The following is a 20,160-nucleotide window of genomic DNA, read 5'->3' as shown; positions in this document are numbered from 1 at the left end:
GCCCCTGCAGCAGAAGATCTGAGCAGTGTGTTTCCATGGTTGCTACATCGAGGAATCAGAGAATTTAAATGAATGTTTCTATTCATGCACCTTGTTTGGTGCTGAAACTATGATTCAAATCCAGCCGTTTGAGATTCATACTGCATATTTTTCTCACTGTACCAAGCAGGTCTCTTAGTTTGTATGATGTAGAATTGTGGAATTTTAGGCTATTTGCATTTATCCCTTAAAGTTCTATTTTTTTTAAAGGTTTCCTTTTACTGTGTTGCAGTCAGCTCACTTACAGATTGGGGAGTTTTGCCAACTACTGGGTTGTTCAGTGTAGAATTTTATCCAGGTTTCTGGGTATGAGCTTGAGCCAGAAGAAAACATGACACCCTTGAAAAGTAACCAGGCATCTTTGTACCTCAGGCATCTCTGAAATAGGACTTGCATTCTTGTTGGAGACACAGCATTCTGCCCTGTAAAACATTGTTCTAGAGACTGATGCCATAAAACAATGAACAAAAACACCAGCTTCTAGCCTAGCTGTGGCAAAGATACGCTTTTCTGCTGCATTCCCCATCCCATTTCTCCCCCACTAAGGAGGAGGTTTTGTAGCACAGTTAGCTATCAAAGTTGTACCGTCAATCATAGCAAAAGAAAGGTTTGATAAATAGATGCCATCCTCTGAGGAATTCATCCGTTCCACAAATATTTATTGAATACCTACTGTGTCCCAGGAGCTGCCAATGCGGGGTTGAACATGAGGACAGACAACATCCTATTATAAAGTTTTCCCTCTGTGGGAGGGGAAAGACAATAAACCACAAACAAATAATATTGAATGGCAGTAAATGCTATGAAAAATATAAAACCTCACAAGGGGGCTCAGGAGTGATAAGGGAAAGTGGTGGTGCTTACACAACATGGTCAGAAAAGCCTTCGATGCTTGGCAATGTAAGAATGGAGCCAGCCATATGAGGACATGGGGGACAGCATCCTAGGCAGAGGGAACCCCAGAGGGAAAGCACAGCGCCCAGAGGCAAGAATATGTGTCTTGTATTTGACGCAATGGAAGGAAAGTCTGGGTGGCTGAAGCCTGGAGAGTATACTGAGGGTATCATGTCAGAGAGTTCGATAGGGATCAGCTCACAGAAGACTTTGTAAACCAAGGCAAAGGCTAGATTTAATTCTAGGTGCAACTTGAAGCCACGGGAGTTTTAAGTCCAGCAGTGCTGGGAGTTGATTTAGTGCTTTGGGGAGAATGCATCATGGGAGGCGAAAATAGAAGTGGAGGGTGTTTGGCAGGGATTGCAATGGTCCAGAGGAAAGATGATGGTGGCAATGGAGAAGGAGGTGAGATGTAGTTAGATTCTAAAAATGTCTTTGGCCTACTCCCACAGAGGCCTAAAGAAATCCTATCTCATCTATGCAGGATGGAGGTTGAAATCATGGTGTCTTGGCCCGGATCATGTGGGATGTTACTTGGGAAGTCAGTAGGATGAAGCCTGGACCTGGGGAGGGGCAGACGATCTTAACCAAAAAGAGAAAAGGAAGACAAAAACAAAGTCCCACCTTGATTGTGCATGATTGAAGGGAGATCTAATTCAAAAAGCTAAAACCTATTGAACTCCAGTTTTGGGATTTCAGATTTTTAGGAGTGCCATTGGTAGGATTATGTTCTTTCTGGTAATGTGCTGTGACTGCTCTCCCCTGGAGACACTACAGGACACGTTAGTGAGTTATACAATAGCTATAATGGCGAACACGAAGGGCTTCCTATGTAGCAGACACTAAGTGCTTTACCACTATTATCTCATTTACATCTCATAACTACTTTATGATGTAACATTATCATCCCCATTTAGTAGATGAGGTAACTGAGGCAGAGAGAGGCTAAAATACTAAACATGATTACTCTCACTTTGAAGGCACTCTTCAGCTAAATGTGAGTGGGGATCCAATGACTCTAAGGACATCGAACTCTCACCCAGCAACCCATGGTTGTCCTGCATTTAAGAGCACCTGGACCATTCTGAGGGGGTTCTTCTAAGACATACAGCCATGGTGCTGGTACAATTGTCGTGGAAGTGAACTTTCCCACTATGGCCATTGCTGATATGTCCTGGATGTCAGAAAGACTGAACAGAAGACCTTAGAATAGGGGAATAGGGTGCCCAGGCCTCAACAATCAGAAATTGCTGGTCCACAGTGCCACAGGCTAGCTCAAAGCAAGGCACTGCTGACTCTCATGGTGAGGAAACACTTAGCAACAACCCCATTCGGCAATTATTTATTGACCTACTACGTGCTATGTACTGTACAAGACACTGAAGATTATCAGGAACAAAGGAACGCCCTGCCTTCAGGATTCTTACAGGCTCGCAAGGATTCCAACAGGCAGACTGGCTGAAATTCACCAAACAAAAGAATTAACAACACAGAATATGTGTGTAAATAGTTAACCAGAAAATTGCAGAATGTGGAAGAAAAATGTGTTAGCTGAATAGAAATTAGAATCTAGAACCCATGTGGATTGGATACTAAGAAAAGGATTTTGGAGAAGAAAGGGGGAAATGACTGAGGCCACTGTGGAGGAATCTGGAGTACTTCTGGGGATTCCAGACAAGTCACTGAAGAGTAGCATCTGACTGTATTTCTGCCTGAGTCCATTGTCCTCCTTTGAGGCTGAAAAGCACTTACAATCTGCTGTATATGATGCTAATGTTAATAAAGGACAAAGTTTTGCTTATTATGACTTCTACTCTGCCCTGGAGAGATGGACAGCAAATCTAATAGCACATGAAATAGAGGAAAATATGTTTTAGGGAAACTCCCAGGATGAAATCTGACCGCTCTTAAGAGCCCTTCAAGAGATAGTGGACAAGAGTTGCTTAGGGATCCTTTATCAATAATTTATGTATTGAGAGAAAGACAAATCTCCTTTGGCAGAAGGAAGAAAGTTGGGAATCTGAGAACTCTGGGGCCCTAATTAACCTTCTCCCTCTCCACTCCACCCTCCCAGACATACAAAAGATCTGTGGGTCTTCTATGGTGAAAGAGTCACGTGGATAGGAAAGAGAGGAAGACAAAGACGGTTCTGGTAAATGTCCCACCCTTCCTTCTGCCTTAGAATTCCTCATTTGGGTCATATTACATAGATGGGGACAATTTTTCCAGAGCACTGCATTAAAATATTTTCTGGGAAAGAGCATTAGAGTCTCTAAGAGTCCCTTTCTTCATCTCATTGGCATGGATTACCAGTTCTTTGACCCTTGGGAAAGACCAGTGACCTGGGATGACAGGAAAGAGAGGCTAGTTCTGAGAGCACCCCTTCAGGATACCAGCCATCTAGAAGAACCAACCAGAGCAGACATCTTTATCTTTCTGATGAAAAAAACTCTTCTATCAGTAATGATATTGACTCGCTGCTATTTAAATGGAAAATACTTTTATCCTGTTTGTTGGTAATCTTTAGTTCTGTTTAAGATTGTTTTTAGTTACTGGAGGAATTTATTTTCATATAGTCAGCTCTGCTCGTCCTAGCCTTTGTCGTTTCCACCTTTGGTTTTATACATAAATGAGCCTCTAACGTCCCATATCAGAAATTATCAATGTATATTTCTTCTGATTCTTTAGCACTACTCTATTCTACTTTTGTGTGTGTGACATAAGATAATGATCTAATTCTATTTTGTTTTTCCACACAATTAAATGATTTTTCCAATTATTCTTTTATCCATTCCTTCCATAATTTGAAATGCAACTTTATCATATACTACATATTTTACATACATAGATGTGACAGATTGAGTTACCATAATCTTGCCAAATATTCTAGAACTCCTCTCTCTGTTATCCGTCTTGCAGGAGGATAAAACACATCCTGTTGAACTCAAGTGTAGTCACAGAACTTGCTTTGGTCCATGAAATGCAAGCAGGAATGACAGTATCCCTTATGAACAGGAGCTTTAAGAGCCAGTGAGTGGCTCACCATGCTTATTCGCCTCCTTCCCCCCCCCCCCCCCGTAACAATACCATTAATGTTTCTAGAGGATACTGCTCCATCAGCCCAGGTCCCAGTATGAAAGCAACATGGAAGAGAGCTCAGCTGACCCATGATGGGTATATAGCGTGGGCAAAACATAGACCTTTGTTGTCGTAAACTACTGAGATGTGAGGGGCTTTGTTACTACTGAGCAACCCCAGTCTGTCCTGACTAAGATATGTTTCTGGTCCTCTTATGCCTACTTTTGTATTAGAAAAACAGTCTTCCTTCTTAATTAGCTAGACCTCACCAAACTAAGACTAAAAATAAGCGTGACCTCTCTCATCTGAAAGTCCTGGGAAACAAACCAAGAAAAAAATATGTTCAAACCATTCCCTCAAAGGTTTACGTGTTTGTTATGTTTTTCCTATATTCACCTATTTCAGAATGCAAAGTGACAAGCTGTGGGGACTGAAAAGGAAGGATAATTACTTGGGGAAAGGCAGAAGAGTTGTATTAAAACTGTATTGAAAACACTCGGTTTTAGAGTTCTAGTGTTATCTTTCCTCCACTAACACAAGAGCCCTGGCAACAGAATGGGTTCTCATGGGAATGGCTGCATCACCATTTCATCTATGACCATCTCTCTCTGTCAGGTCCTCAGTTTGGACCTGAAATGAAGCTCCATGTCAAGTGGAAACATTGGGTTGCTAGAAGTGATGTGGGAGAGTGAAGAATGGAATTTACCTAGGGAAATGCTGAAAGGTAGTGAAACAGAAAGCTGGTAAAAATGTACCCAACTCTTCCAGCCTGAGAATGCTGTTTATTGCCCGTGAATGCAAGCATGTCTGGAGAGGCTGCTGTGCCAGTTGCTCTGTAAGGTTTTGCACTTTCTCAAAGGTGGTATTGGGACTGAAACACCACTGGGTCTGGAATGATTAGATGCAAAAGCCAGGAGGGATTTTCAGGGGAAGGATTTTTTTCTTTTAATGCTCTGGCTCCATCTAGAAGTGACTCGTCTATCTCCAAAAAGGCAGAATGTGGACCCTTGCACCAGCAGTTGGGTGACACCATTGAGGCACTGGAGAATGCTCAGGTTTGCATCTTCCCAACTTTGAAACCGTCTTCATAGCCTCCGAGTTAGCCAGTAAGGAGAATTGACGGATTCTAGCTAGAATCACATTTGTGTAGGATAAGACCTAATTCTGCTCCTCTGCCCAAATTTTGACATTGAACAGCAGCCAAAATTTGACTCTCTTTTGAGCTTGATGTCAGGGCAAACTGTACTGTTTCCAACAGCATTTCTACTCCAAACCCCCTCCAACACCACCTCCACAGCTCAGAAGAGATTCACAGACATATAAATCAGAGTTGGCTCAGTTTAGAGGAGGATGGAGAACTGGACACCACCCAGACAAAGAAGTCATACCCAGAATGATTAGTTACCAGCAACGTACATTCCAAACAGGACATCACGGAAAAGGGAACCTCCTCAGTTCAGTGCAATTAAGAAGAGAAGCAGTTGGAAAAAAAACCCAAAAAAAACAAAACAAAAAAAGAACAGGAAAAAATTGGTAAAGATTCTAACACAATGCTATGTTTTTGGTATAGACTGAATATTTGTGTCCCCAATTCATATGTTGAAACCTAACCCCTAATGTGATGGTATTTGGAGGTGGGGCCTTTGGGAGGTGATTAGGTCACGGGGACTCTGCCTTCATAAATGGAACTAGTGCCCTTATAAAAGAGACCCCAAAGGCCCCTCATCCCTTCCACTGTGTGAAGACACAGGGAAAAGACAGCTGTCTATGAACCAGGAAGCAGACCCTCACCAGACACCAAATTTACTGGTGCCTAGATCTTGGACTTACAGGCCCCAGAATGGTGAGAAATAAATGTTTGCCATTTATAAGCCACTCACTATATGGTATTTTTGTTATAGCAGCCTGAATGGACAAAGACAACTTTAAACAGTGAGATGAAGACACTGAGAGTGTTCTGCTAAGGTCACAGGAAGCCATACCATGAGAAAAAGATAAAAATATTGCGTTGGATACAGCGAGCACGCATTGGTGAGTTAGATGATGGAAAGCAGAAAAATATACAAACTAGACCAAATCAAAGATATTCTCTTCACTTCCTTAGTGAGAAGGAATGCAAAGGAACATTTTACACATTACTGGTTATCACCAGAGTCATACTGAAGATACTATGTAGTAAACTCGATATGGTTCTCACTCTGTTGCTTATATGCAATCATTCTGAATTAATAAAAATGTTTTTTCTTCATAAACTCCCAAGGTAAAGAAGCCCAGGAGGCTTTTTCCAGATAAGTATCTGATACGTCTGGATAGGTAGATCTCACTGCCAGGTGAACTCAGCATTTTGCTGCCAGACTGGACAGCCCTGCTAACCAGCACTCCTTACAGAATTGCGCCATAACAAGGCTTAGTCCTATCTGGGTGTGCTACAAGTTACACCTCACATCTACCGTCTCCTTTCATCCTCACAATGCCTTTGTAAGGCAAGTAGGGTAGATATTTTACAGATAAGGAAACTGAGGCACAGTAAAGCCAGAATCACAAAGTTAGTAAATGACAATGTGTTATCATTGAAATAGACTCTTGGGCCCTTTCCTTCAGCCCTAGCTAGCAAACTGGCAAACTCTTCTAGAAAAATACTGTGAATACTCAATGTTCAAGCCAACAATGAAAGATGTGCCTTAGACGCTCTTAAGAATGGCTTTCCAGCTTCCCTGGGATCTACTCTGAGCCCAGAGGTGGACCCTCACCATCCATATTTAAAACAAGAGATCTACTGTACTCTGGCCATGGCTGATAGATCTGGGTGGATGCCTGATCTAGTGTAGACCATTCAGGACATATCTCACACACACACATGCACACATACACACACACACACACACACACACACACACACACACATACACACACACACCATGAGAAATTTAGAGAGAAGGAGTCTTTGGAGCTATAACAGATTCTGTTAGGGGCAATTCTTTCAAGCAATTATTCTCAGATGCTGGTGAGATACTTAAATATCCATTCCATTTTTTAAAAATATAATTTAATTTTTAAAAATTTTGCCTAACTAATCACTTCCTGTTACTTGCAACCAAAGAACAATAACTAGTACAATCCAATTTTCCCAGTCTTTCCCATTCTGGGTCTTATACTTGTCTTTTCACATAACACCTTTTGCTTTTATCCAAATGTAGTTCTCTCTTCATTGATCATTTTCTCTGCATTTCTCTAACAATGGCAAAGTTGGGGCACATTTCATTTCAGCCACATTTTCCTTGGACTCACCAACTATTGACCTTCTCAGTTGACCATGAAAAAATTAGAGGCTGGAGAGAAAAACCACACTTAGGTACTTAAGAGAGATGAATGGACTGACAAAAAGCCAATGGAATTGTGAAATCACTTGTTAAATTAATAAACTCCCTGTTAAATTGCCTCAGTTCCTCTGAACACTAAGAAGGTACTGAAAGTCTGTCTTGGGCCCACCAGAACCAGCTAGTTGACTCACGTTGCAGGTTAGGCCAGTTCAGTATCCTTAAATCACCTCCCTTTTGAGTAGGGTTTGCAGTTCACATAATACTAGATCAGCAGGCTGGTAGGTAAAATAACACGCGTAAGAAGAGTATTAGGAGCTCTAAGCTTGCAAGTGGAGTTATTAAAAAAAAAAAAAGAGCATCAATTTAAACCTTAATCCCAGTCTTTGCTTGAATTAAGGGAGACAAGCACAGACTTTTAACTGCTCTTCCATTTGATAAGGCTGAGCGCCGTAACTATAAATTAAAAAATAACAAACAGAGCTGCGAGGTAGCACTTGCCACACCCAGGAGCCATCCTGTAGCTTTCTTGACTTCTCTGCAGGATTATGGGAAAGGCAGAACTGGCCTGGACACCAGTGAAGGGGAATGATTGGCACAAGTCCCTAAAGGACGTCACACTGAGGCCTTCTCATCTCTAGGTGGTACCAAGCATGAGTAACCAAGGGAGTATTTTATGAGCCTCCAGTGTCTTCAGTGTGGCTAAAGGTGCTCTTAATTGGTTTTCTATTCACAGGCATTAAATTAACTCTACCTAAAAATATCACTTACTTAGTTAGGTGAAGCAAAATTGGATTTAGATTTAGAGTCACTATACAGATGCAAAATAAGCTATAGCACCCTCACATTTTTACCATAGCATATGGACCAAGCAAAATGCAAGTGACTTTGCAATTCTTAATTTGAATATAAGTATTCTTGTGCCTGACACCAACACACTTTTTCACTTTTCCAGTTTGATATTGGGGGGAAAGAAGGAAGAGTTAAATAAATAGAGTCAGATTTGGACTCCTGTAAGTTGTTATCATTGTAGAAGGATAGATCATCTTGTTTAGAATGAACCAACATCAGAGACAAAAAGATCAGTCAGATGCATTTAGTCAAATATGTTTCAGTCAGATATATTTAGATATAAAGAAAGAACACTGAGTGCAGACTTCTGAGACTCAGATTTGAAGCTGGACGTAGACAAACACTTTCTCTTGTGTCAGCCTAGAAAATAAAGGATCTCGAGACTACATTATCTTTAAATCTCCTTCCAAGTCTAACTCATGTTTATAAACTGCCATCTTCTTCATTACTTCTTATTATCCTAAAATTTGAAGTAAATTTTACCTCCAAAAGTTCTGTGCAAAATCCAAACATCACAAACTTTTATTTATCTAAAAACTGAACACCGCATCCGTTCAACTAATCAGAATAGTTTTTTGTGAAACTACATAATATTCACAATAATAGTTACTGTGGTGTGCACTATCTTAAATTAACTTCAGAGCCATAAAGAAAAGATTAATTTCTGTTCAGCTTGGTTTTATGAAGTGTGTTCTAATTCTTTTCCAGAGAAATCCACAGGAAATGACAGATCAGAGTACAGGCATAACTCGGAGATACTGTCTGTGGGTTTGATGCCAGATCAAACAATAAAATGAGTATCATCATAAAGCAAGATACTGAATTTGTTGGTTTCCCAGTGCATATAAAAGTTATATTTATACTATACTGTAGTCTATTAAGTCTAATAGCATTGTGTCTAAAAAATATGTACATATCTTAATTAAAAATTACCATATTGCTAAAAAGTGTTAACCGTCTTGAGCCTTTAGCAAGTTGTATTATTTTTGCTGGTGGACGCTCTTACCCTTCAATTTGTAAAATAATGCAATATCTATGAAGTGCAATAAAGTGAAGCATAATAAAAAGAGGTATTCCTGTGGTTCAAAAAAGATAAAAAAAATCCTCTGTTATTCTACCAGATTCTCTGTATCTCAACAGTGAGGTTGTGGTTTGTGTTGAGTTTTTTCTTTCTAAGTAAATCTCCTTTCATTCACATTTGTCTCATTTCCATCAGTTATTCTTGGCTTCCAGAAAAGACATAATGGTTTGGGGTTTTTTCTTTCTTTTTTTTTTCCCCACTAAAATCAGAATCCGACCAGGCCTGCAACACAGAGTCACAGACAGCTTTATTTCTTTGTATTTGTTTTTTGTTTGTTTGTTTGTTTGTTGTTGTTGTTGTTTGGTCAAATAATCTTTAATTGAAATATTTTCCTTTGTAGTTCTCAACTCACGGAGCATTCTACCACACCACTGTTGATGCCATCTATGATGTCATGAGGGTGGCAGCCATCAACATTGCAGCCCACAGACTGGGCAGTCCCCAAGATCTCTTTAATGGTTCCAGAGAGTTCTCTAACTAAAGATCGGTGCCACATCTGACAGGTAAGGTTGACAATCTCATCAAAAGTGATAAAGTGCTTCATATGTTTTTGCTTCTTTCTGTTTCTTGGATGTTCTTTGATGATGAGGGCAGAGGCAGAAGGTACCACCTCAATCTGGGCCTGTCTGTTCTAAATGGTCAGTTTCATTGTCATCCTCCGACCCTTCCAATCACCCATTGTTTTGGCGGTGCCATCACCACACTATTTTGGAGACAGACCCAGGGGGCCAATCTTGGGGGCTAGAGCAGACATGGCGCCAACTTCCCCACTGGTGCACCTTAGGCATATGATTTGCATCTCACTGGGCTGGAACTTCAGAGGCATGGTGGAGGCAGCTGATGTCGGATGAACCCAGATTCAGGACAATCGAAGCAAGTTCCACCTTGGCCTCCTCCGAGCGGAAAGCCTGGAAGACCTATTTCTTTGGATTCTGAAAGGACTGACCCAACTTGGGGTAAAAGCTTCCTTAAATCCAAAACACTATTAGAGGGAACTTCTTTTGTTTTATAATAGAGAGCTAAGTGCAGCCATTTAAGATATTTAAGATGTTTATCTCTTCTCAGACAGAACACAGTTGTTTAATAAAGTCGCTGGAAGTGCATCTCAGGCTAGGCACTGAGCATGCGCTGATGGGTGAGGTGCTGTGCCACTATACATCATGCAGTCTCTCTGGGCAGACAGACAAGTCTACCCTGGCACGACCTATTTTCCCTTAGTGCAGCTCGGGGGGAAAGTGAGGCACAGGGAAATATTTGGCTCCAAGATAATAGAATTAGTGGCAAAGCTTATCCAAAAAAATGTATTCATTCTCAAGGCCTCATCCAAATACCAAATGCAGTAGTAAATCTTATTTAGCTGTTCTTTAAGTACAATTTTTAGTAAAAAGGCGTATCATTAAACTGAACCTTCAAAAATCCAAATCTACAAATGGTTAAGATGATGCGATTCAAATATATAGCCTTCTGGTGGTCTTGCTTGTTGAAAGAACTTCCAAGTATTGTATCAGCTGGGACCCAGTCAGGAGCCAGAAACTATGCTAGTTGTTTTAACAGAGAGAGGATAATATAAAAAATTGTTAACCACGTATTGAAAAACTGAAAAGGCAAAAGGAGAGCATTCTCATGGAAGTAGCAGTGGCAAGAAGCAGTTACCAATCCTAGGCCTAGAAGAACAAAGGGAAGATGTTGGATTTAGGAAAACTCAGAACCTCAGAGGTGGGGTGCTCTGGAGCTGAAACTGAGATGACTCAGAAGGGACCTCTGTTTGGCTGGTGCTGGATTCTCTGAGCTTGGAGGATGGGCTCCATGGGCCTGGGACCTAGACCACTGAAGAATAGGTATTAACCAGTGCTAATGACATCTCTGAGGGGTGTGCAGAGATTGATTCTGAGGGTTGGAAAAGTAGAGCCTGGATTCAACTGTTGCTCCTGCAATGAAATACAACTGTGGGATGAAGAAGCTTTGCGAGGGCAAGAGGACAAGAAAGGGAAACAAAGGGAAAGAAGGAATCCCCTTCTCCTCCCTCTTGCCTTCTAGTCTTTAGCATATACAACTGGCAGAGGTAAACCAGAAAGCAGCTGGCCAAGCAAAAAAGTGCTTTGCAAAATCAAGCCTGCTTGACCTCACAAAGTCGTGAAGAATAAGGTGGATTGGGAACTAAGAGACTTAACTGGCACAAGTGACTAGAGGAGGGGAAATTTTAAATATTTTGTTTTGCTTTATTGTTATTTATACCCAATCTAGTGATCTGTCTCCTATACTGTTTTTTGGCTCCTGTTTGCATACTTCCTATCATAACTGAGGTAAGAAAATTGTCTTAGAAATCCAAACATGTGTTTTAATTAGCATAACACCAGACTTTTCAGCCTGGAACCCTATAAACTTACGATTTATCCATTATACTTATTTTCATAAATGCTATTTATCTTTGAGAAAATAATAAACAGAGGGTGCCAAAAAAATGGTTACACATTTTAAGAATGGAAAAAACTGTACTAAAATTGTAATACTCAATTTGTACCGATAACAAAATATGAATACAAGTCATGTGCATACATTTTTTGGCACCCTGGTATGTGAATCTGTAATTGTAAAAGACGGCTAAAAGATAACACCCAGATCCTACCTGACTCTATCATGTATTAGAAAATTATTATAATAAACAACTTCAGTAATGGGAATTACTAACAGAATCCACATATCACTGGAAAATTCCCAGTGTTTTTGTTGTTATTGCCTTTGTTTAAATTATTACAAAGAATGAATTGTCAAAGACATTTAATCCCTAACCCAACCTGTTAAAACTTGATTTTGTTTTCTCAAAAGTTAAGTTGTATTAAGATTCAGTGGAGACCAAATGTGAGATATTTAGCCAAAGAATAGTTCTCCTATTCATTTAAGAGTACTAGCAATTCAAAAGGCATTTTAAGGATGACTATTGTGTGTCTGTCTGTCACTGAGCATAACTTTGTAAATTAAGGTTAAAACCAGGTCTCTAATTCAAGGAGCTGATAGTTTAATTGGAAAAAAAAAAAAAAAAAAACTGTTCCTAACATATCTCACATATCTAAAAGGGTCTGAGACAGGTAGCTAATCACCTCACGGCAGTGGGGCATATGGAAGCCCAGCTACAGTACATCTCCCAGGATCCCTTGCAGCAAACTGAGGCACTGTGATGAATCTCTCTCCAGTGGACAATGAGAAAGTTGACGTATCTGGATCATACAACATCCTACACATGTTCCTCCATGTGTCTCCCCTTGCCTTGAGGCATAATGACAAAAACAATAATTGGAGTGACATTGGAGGTTATGTGTTGAGGAGAGCCGAGCAACATCATCTTGCATTTCTAAATGACCGTACCCAGCAGAGACAGCCCCCTCTCACCTCCCCACACCCACACTCTGGAACTTCTTCCCTGGACTGTAATAGGAGAAATACACCTCTACATACTACATGTGGGCTCTTGTATACTTTGGATCTATTTGTTATAGGAGTTTTGCCTACTCTAATTAATACATAGTTGAAGACCAACACATTGTATAGAAGGATTTGAAATAGTCTTGTTAGAGTTCCTAAAAGAGTTAAAACCTAATCTGGGTGTTAATTAATAACAACCAGAGTTAATTTAGAAACCTTCATGTGCCAGAGACTATGTCAAGAACTGACATGTGTTATCTGATTGTCACAACAGCCCTTCATGTTGCATTATTAAACCTTACTTTGCACATGAAGAAATTGAAGTTCAGAGTAGTCAGATAATGTCCCTTAAGTCATACAGCTATAATGAATGGGAGGCCTATAATTTGAATTCAGGTATTTCCACCTCCAAAGCTGGTGCAAGCTAGTGGTGGGATCATATAAGCAAAGGCATGGAGGTATGATAATCATGGCAGGTGGGAGCTGGGAGTGATGACAGCTGTGAGACTTTTCCTTCCCAGTAATATTCTTACAAAAAGAGAGTCCATCTTGGTCTCCCCTTCTTCAAACCCATCTTGACGTTTAAAATCGAAACTGCAGTGCTCTTTTCTCCATCAATGCCACAGTAATGAGAAAGCCCAGAATAGATTATCAAGGTATTAGAGATGAAAAGAAAACCAAATACTCAGCCCTCACACACCATTACCTCCACCCCCACACAGGAGCCCAGTTCATCTGAGAGAGAACTGAATAGAGACCGGAGGGCAATAAAATAGGTGACCCTTTCTATGTATAAGGACCCCCAGGAGGATTGGAAGAGGATGGGGCAGGGATCTTGACCACAGAACAAGAAGACAAAGAAGCCCAATCAAAGTTGAATACACATTATTCAAGATTACCAACTATTTGCCTAGATAATCAAGAGCTAACTGCAAGTCATTTGTTTTTGGCATTTGGAATGGCCTTAGAGGAATACACAGCCTGGAGATGTCTAAATAAAACTAAACCCAGGAGCTCCTAGGCCTTGGGAAACTACATAGAACTTTGAATAGAGGAGGCAGACATCAATGGGGGGTATGTACTGTATTTCCAATGTTGTCTTTCAGCTGACACATTTAAAGTGTTAGAACCGGTCTTTTTATTTTTTAACGGAGAACATGTATAAGTCATATGTATTGCAGACGGATTAGTGGCTTGGATTGGCATGAAATAGCTAAATAGAGCATTCTGCTCAGCCTCCTGTACTCCAAGACACCCCCACACTCCATCCTTTTGAAGCCCTTCCCAGAAGCAAGTAGTTCTCCTTAACCAACAGTGACAGCCAGCAGCCAAAAAGGTCAGGGCCAGTCAAACTGAGAGCACCAAATGCTTTCACTGTGGAAGCATAACAACAACAGAAACTGTGGACGTCATAAGTGCTGTTTGCCAAAAATTCTTGCCCTCTGCTTTCCAGGCATGTGGTAGGATGGCACTTCCTGGCCTCCAGGTGGTCAAGGGTGGCCAATGAGTTAGGAGCAAAAGTGTCAATGCCACTTCCAGCCTGGAGCATTTGATTGCTAACACGAGACCCTCCAGAATTATCTTTCCTACTGCCAGAGCAACTGGCAACATTTGAAATGATGGCTACTCCATGAGGGACATCTAGCTTGAACAAGAAATAAATCTTTGTTATTTCAAGCTACGGGGATTTTTGCAGTTATTTGTTATTGCAGCATGACCTCACCTTTACTGACTGATAACAATAATTAACAGTCATTGAGTGCTCTATTCTAAGCACTTTATATATATACTCATTTAATTCTAACAACACCCCTTTGAGATGGTTAGTACTGTATCGTTATGGCACAGATGCAGATACAGAGAGGTACAAAGGAGTTACATAAAAGACCTGAGATGACATAACTAATGCAAATGGTAGAACTAGATAGAGGTACAGGAAGTCTATCTCAGTGGCTCTGAGATTTAGCCACTGAGCTGTGCAGCTTCTTGACCAGTGTCATGCATTGTCACATGATCACTTAACAAGTTTTAATAACATTGCTCATCATCAACAATGTACACATTAGAAAACTGCAGTAAAAACATATATCGAAGTCACCATATGCTACCACAAAGTTAAAATCTTGTTTGCAGTTAATGGCAATTATTTTATAAGGGGAAAAAAATGGCGTTTGAAGTAGTTGCACCCCAGATGTCACTACTTGAGTCGCAAAGTTGCATGACAATTTTTAAACAGTAATAGCACGCACATGAAATAAGTAATGTTTAATTACGTAGGCTGTGCTTTCCGCAAGACCCGAGTTTACACTTTTAAACTGAGTCTCCCTGAGTTAGAGTCATACCTGAAAGAAAAAAAAAACAGGAACTGGAAACATTATCTATTTAGCATGTTTCATTTTAGATTAAACAGATTTTACTCCCTGTTCCCTGGTAATTATATATAATTAAAAAGCACTGAGGAATGTGCGTGAAAGCACAATGAAGTAATAATCATGTGAACAGTAGCTTAGTTTAACTCACCACTGAGAGGAAGTTGCTTTTATTCAGATTAATTTGTGAAAGGACTGATGAGAACATGACAGCAAGACAGAAGGGAACATGTTCTTTCAAATTGCCCCGCTCAGAAAACATGATTAATGAAACACATCTAATTGCATAAATGCTTCAGGAGGCATTATTACTGAGTACACTTTAAAGGTCATGCTCCTATGTAACAGCTTTCTGTTCAGGGCAAACCCATTTTATTTTTTTTCAGAAACTTTACTGAGGTTGGCCTGACTCAGATCACTGTTCTAAACCGAGACCTTAGCTGAGGACCTATCATGGTCAGAAACGGAGTTCAGGCCTCATGCTGCCACTTGCGTGTGTGTACAAGGTCGGACAATGAAGTTCGCGACTCATCCTAGAAAAAGTGCTACATACCTCATTGCTGAATATCACTATGGTCACCTTCAAAATATTCCCTTTGGGAAGCTGTGCACTGATGCCAGCACCTAGTCCACCCTTCAAAGCAATTCTGGAACTCTTTTTCTGGAATGTCCATCAGAGCTGTCATTGTATTACCCTTGATGTACTGAATGTCATCAAAATGTCTTCCTTTCAATATTTCCTTTATCTTTGGGTAAAGAAAGAAATCATTGGGGGGCCAGAGTAGGGAGGGTGTTCCAATACAGTTATTTGTTTACTGGCTAAAAACTCCCTCACAGACAGTGCCGTGTGAGCTAGTACCTTGTCGTGATGCAAGAGCCATGAATTCTTGGTGAAAAGTTCAGGTCATCAACTTTTTCATGCAGCCTTTTCAGCACTTCCAAATAGTAAACTTGGTTAACTGTTGTCCAGTTGGTACAAATTCATATTGAATAATCCCTCTGATATCAAAAAAGGTTGGCAACATCATTGCTACAAGTTCAAGAACGTATTCTCCAGAACAATGACAAGTCTGGAAATGCTGACTGCCAATTAAATCATTTATTTGTTAAAAAGCAATGTACTGGGCATCGATGCAGTAAGGCCTTGAGCTGGGTGCTATGGTTTGCAAAGCATAAGGACTTCAGCACTTGCTGGGAGCTTGCTGTGTGGTGCACTACCTCATTTAATCCTCACAACTCGATGAAATCAGGACCATTTTTATCACTGTTTTCAGATCACGTAGAAATTCAGGCTTATGTTAACACACATAGAATGCTAGAGAGTGATTTAAGCGTCGGGAAGGAAAATAAAGCATGGAAGAAAGGTAAGAAGGCCTGGGGGTAAATCTCAGTTTTAAAGAGGGTGGCTAGGGAATGTCCCTAGAAAGTGACATTTGAATAAAGACCTAAAGGAAGTGAGGAGAAAGCTACAGAAATCTCTGGAGGGAGAGGACTCTAGGCAGAGAGAAGGACAAATGCAAAGGACTTGAGGTGGGAAGTGTTGGAGGGACAGCAAGGAGGCGTGTGTGGCTGCAGGGAGGAGAGGGAAGGAAGTAGCAGGGGATTCTCAGGGAGGAAAGGGCCAGGGCCTGGAGAGTCATGTAGGTCATTGAAAAACTGCGGATTTTACTCTAAGTGACAGGGAAGTCCTCCAAGGAGTTTGAGCAGAGGAGGGTCATGATCTAACAACAATAGAATCACTCTGGCTGCTGTGTTGAAAATAGACCAAAGGGCAGCAAAGAAGCAACTCTCTGAGATCAGGACCATTATTATCACTATTTTTAGATCAGGTAGAAAACACAGTGAGGAGACTATTGCAATCAATTAGGCAAAAGGCGACAGTGGTCTGGCCCAGGTGCCAACAATGGAATGTAAAAGGGAAAAAAAGGTCCAGTAGTGGAAACAACGGGATTTCTCACAAATCAGATGGGGAGTGTAGGAGAGAGGGGAGTTGGAGATGGGCCCCAGTCTTTGGCCTAGAACTTGACACCTGGTATAGTCTTTTCCTGAGGTGAGGAAAGCTGAGAGGAGCAACTTTGCATACCCGGTTTGGGGTATTTAAGTTTAAAATACCCATTAGATGACTAAATGGAGATGTCAAAGAGACTAACAGTGCCAAGCTAAAGAGATAAAACAGGGCTAAAAATATACATTTGAGTGTCATTAGCATAAACATGGTGTTTAAAGTCAATGGAATGAATGAGGCCAGCATGCAGAAGAGTGTGGAGGAAAGAAGATGCCCAAAGGCTGAGTCCTGGGTTGTGCCAACATTTTAAGGTTGGAAGAGGAAGAGGGACCAGCAAAGGGGGTTGGAGGAGGCAGCCACAGAGGCAGGAAGAAAACCACGGTGTCCGAACCAGTGATGTGGGAGTCCACCCGGCTGGAGAAAATAACACTATTCCAGCTCTGCCTACTTCAGTGGTGTTTTGAAATAAGATGAGAGGGTAGATGTGAAATCGTTTGAAAAAGATCAAAAGCCTTTTATGTCTCCAAGAGTCTCAAAACTCCCCAAGTGTGTATGCAAACTATATTGATTTTTTAAAAATAAATATACACACATTAACTATATTGGTTCAAAATGGATGAATTTAAACAAATCAATCAACCAAAACATATGAGGTATAGCTCTGGGAATAATAGTATATTTTAAAATATTCAACAAGTTATAAAAATCCACCAAGATTCTTAAACGTTGTTGATTCTCCCTGCATCCTCTAGCCATTTGACCAATCTTTCCAAGGCTGTGGCTGCGTAAAAAGAAAAATATTTGCCTTTTATGGTATCAGTATCACTCCAGAATTTATAACTTCCTGTTTCTCTATCCGAGGTTACAGCGCTATCTCTGGAGAGTTAGGAATGAAGAATGAGGCTGAATACCCATTACCCCTTAAGCCAGTGACATCCTAAACCTAGTGACTCTTAACTTTGTATGCTCTCTTTCATATATTTAAGACCTATTTTTAGGATCACGATATTTGTGTTTATTGGACTTAAAAGTTATAATGAAACTACGATTCTTTAGGTCATGGTGATGACAGATACTCATTCACTTATTCAGTGAAAATGCTAAAAAGGCAGCATAAGGCAGTTGTTTAGAGCACAGCCTCTAGAGTCAGACTGCCCAGGTTCGAATCCTAAAGGGGCAAGTTACTCAATGGTTTCCCCATCTATAATATAGGTAAGCATAGGACCTACCTCATAAGCTTATCGTCAGGATGAGTTAATATTTATAAAGTTCTTTGAATGGCATCTAACACATGGTCTGTGCTACATGAGGAAGTATTCCGTAATTTAAAAATATTTCATGCATGCCCACTGTGTGCTCAATGTTATTGTAAGCACTGGGGATACAATGAGAACAAGACGAAATGCATACATGGGTGGTGGAAGGCCAGAAAATAAACAAGGGAACAGACAAATGGGATAATCATAGAGTGTGTGACGTTTTACACAAAGCCATGTGACAGAGAGTGGTTAAGAGGGGAAGCAGGTGAGGAAAGGCTTTCCTGAGAAGGGGAAATTTAAACTATGGCCTGAGCACAGGAAGGCTCAGGAGAAGCCAGAAGTAGAGGACTCTCAGCAGAGAAAACCACAAAAGCAAAGAGATTCAGCCATGAAGACAAAATAGCCAACTTGATCTCAGAAAATAAACCACCTAATTTAATGTATTGAAGGCATGTGAGTTAGATATGCTGGGCATAATGAAGCCATGCAAGAATCAGGCAGGGAACATACCCATGGGGGAAATTTACACCCTCATGGGATCAAGTCTCAGAATATATCAATGAAGTATTGATCTTGATGCTGCAGTTTAAGGATACATGTAAGTTCTAATGTAATTGACCTGTAAATTTTAACAACAGGATGTAGGAGTGTACTTTCTTCTTTCTCACACACCCATCCATACCCTCCTTAAGATGTTAATGCGATCTTTTTTATATGTGCTTTGAACCAAGGCAGGACAAGTCATTTTTTTTTTTTCCCTATGTGAAATGGCCTTCCTGTATGTCTTATTGTGCTCACATAAATCTTCTTTCTACTCACTGCTGAAGAAATGGCATGAATTCAGACAAAAAGATTACCTAGTGCAACCTCTTCTGTCTGAATCTGTCCTCAAATGCTAAGTTAATAGCCACCTAGGATCATGTAGCAAGGGCAGGCTTTCCACCTCAGCCTCTCCAGCCTTTCTGCTTACACAACATGATGGATGAACTTGTGCCTTTCTGCTTTCCCCAGCCCTTTGTTTTGTTTCACTTTTGACAGCCATGGACCTTGTGGAGAAACCAAACAGGTTTGGAAACCAGTTTGGTCCCAGCAGACCTGCACAGTGGGAACTCACCTCTATACGCAGGGATCTAGGGCAGAGTCTGCCTGGGTACTCGGAAGTCAGCCCAGGTTCCCAGAGAGCCTGAAGGTATCCAGTCTAAACAGATACATCAATCTGCTCACTGAGAGAATAAAGCTGGCTCCCCCAATATAATTACAGAGTGGCTGATTTATTAGTCTGAACTTTGGTGCATGGCAGGGGTAGTGTTATTTGTGCCAGTTTATGGTATTGGGCCAAAAGATGAAATACCAAGCCAGCCTGATTGGTTCCAAGAATCCATTTGCAGAAACAGAGTTCCTGCATATGCCAATGTGTGTTCAGGGATTATGCCACGTGGCTTAGTCTCTTTGGCAGAGCCCTTTCGAGAAGGAAATTACAAGTATTCATATATTCAGAGCCATTTAATAGCTGGCAAGCTCTTGCCAACCACCTAAGCTTCTGCCAAATGTACTGAAATATCTTACAGGGTCCATCCTTGTCAGGTTAGCTTTTTAACTAAGTAAATATACCACAAATGACAGATGTTGTATTTTCTCTAAAGGAAAAAATAATCATTTATCTCTAGCCCTGGTCCCTGTCAGTGTAAACATACTAAACTGCAGCTGGGAAAACAACACTTTGTACAAGATTGTAGGGGGCCATTTGAGATCATGGTCCAGGAAATGACAGAGATGGAGGTTAGATTTACAGCTTCTCCACTTGACAGCTTTGTGTCCATCAGCAAGTTTCATAACCTCTACAAAC

General features: G+C 40.7%; 1 pseudogene; it reads right to left on the bottom strand.

The window, feature by feature from the left end:
- Nucleotides 1–9,604: 9,604 nt before the first annotated feature.
- Nucleotides 9,605–10,102, bottom strand: LOC109456574 (large ribosomal subunit protein uL11 pseudogene; annotated as a pseudogene).
- Nucleotides 10,103–20,160: the final 10,058 nt, after the last annotated feature.

Source organism: Rhinolophus sinicus, chromosome 1, assembly GCF_057876585.1.
Source record: "Rhinolophus sinicus isolate RSI-liver-muscle chromosome 1, RSI-T2T, whole genome shotgun sequence".
Classification (NCBI taxonomy): Eukaryota; Metazoa; Chordata; class Mammalia; order Chiroptera; family Rhinolophidae; genus Rhinolophus; species Rhinolophus sinicus.
The sequence above is the reverse complement of the archived record's forward strand: the minus strand, read 5'-3'. Positions and strand labels throughout refer to the sequence as shown.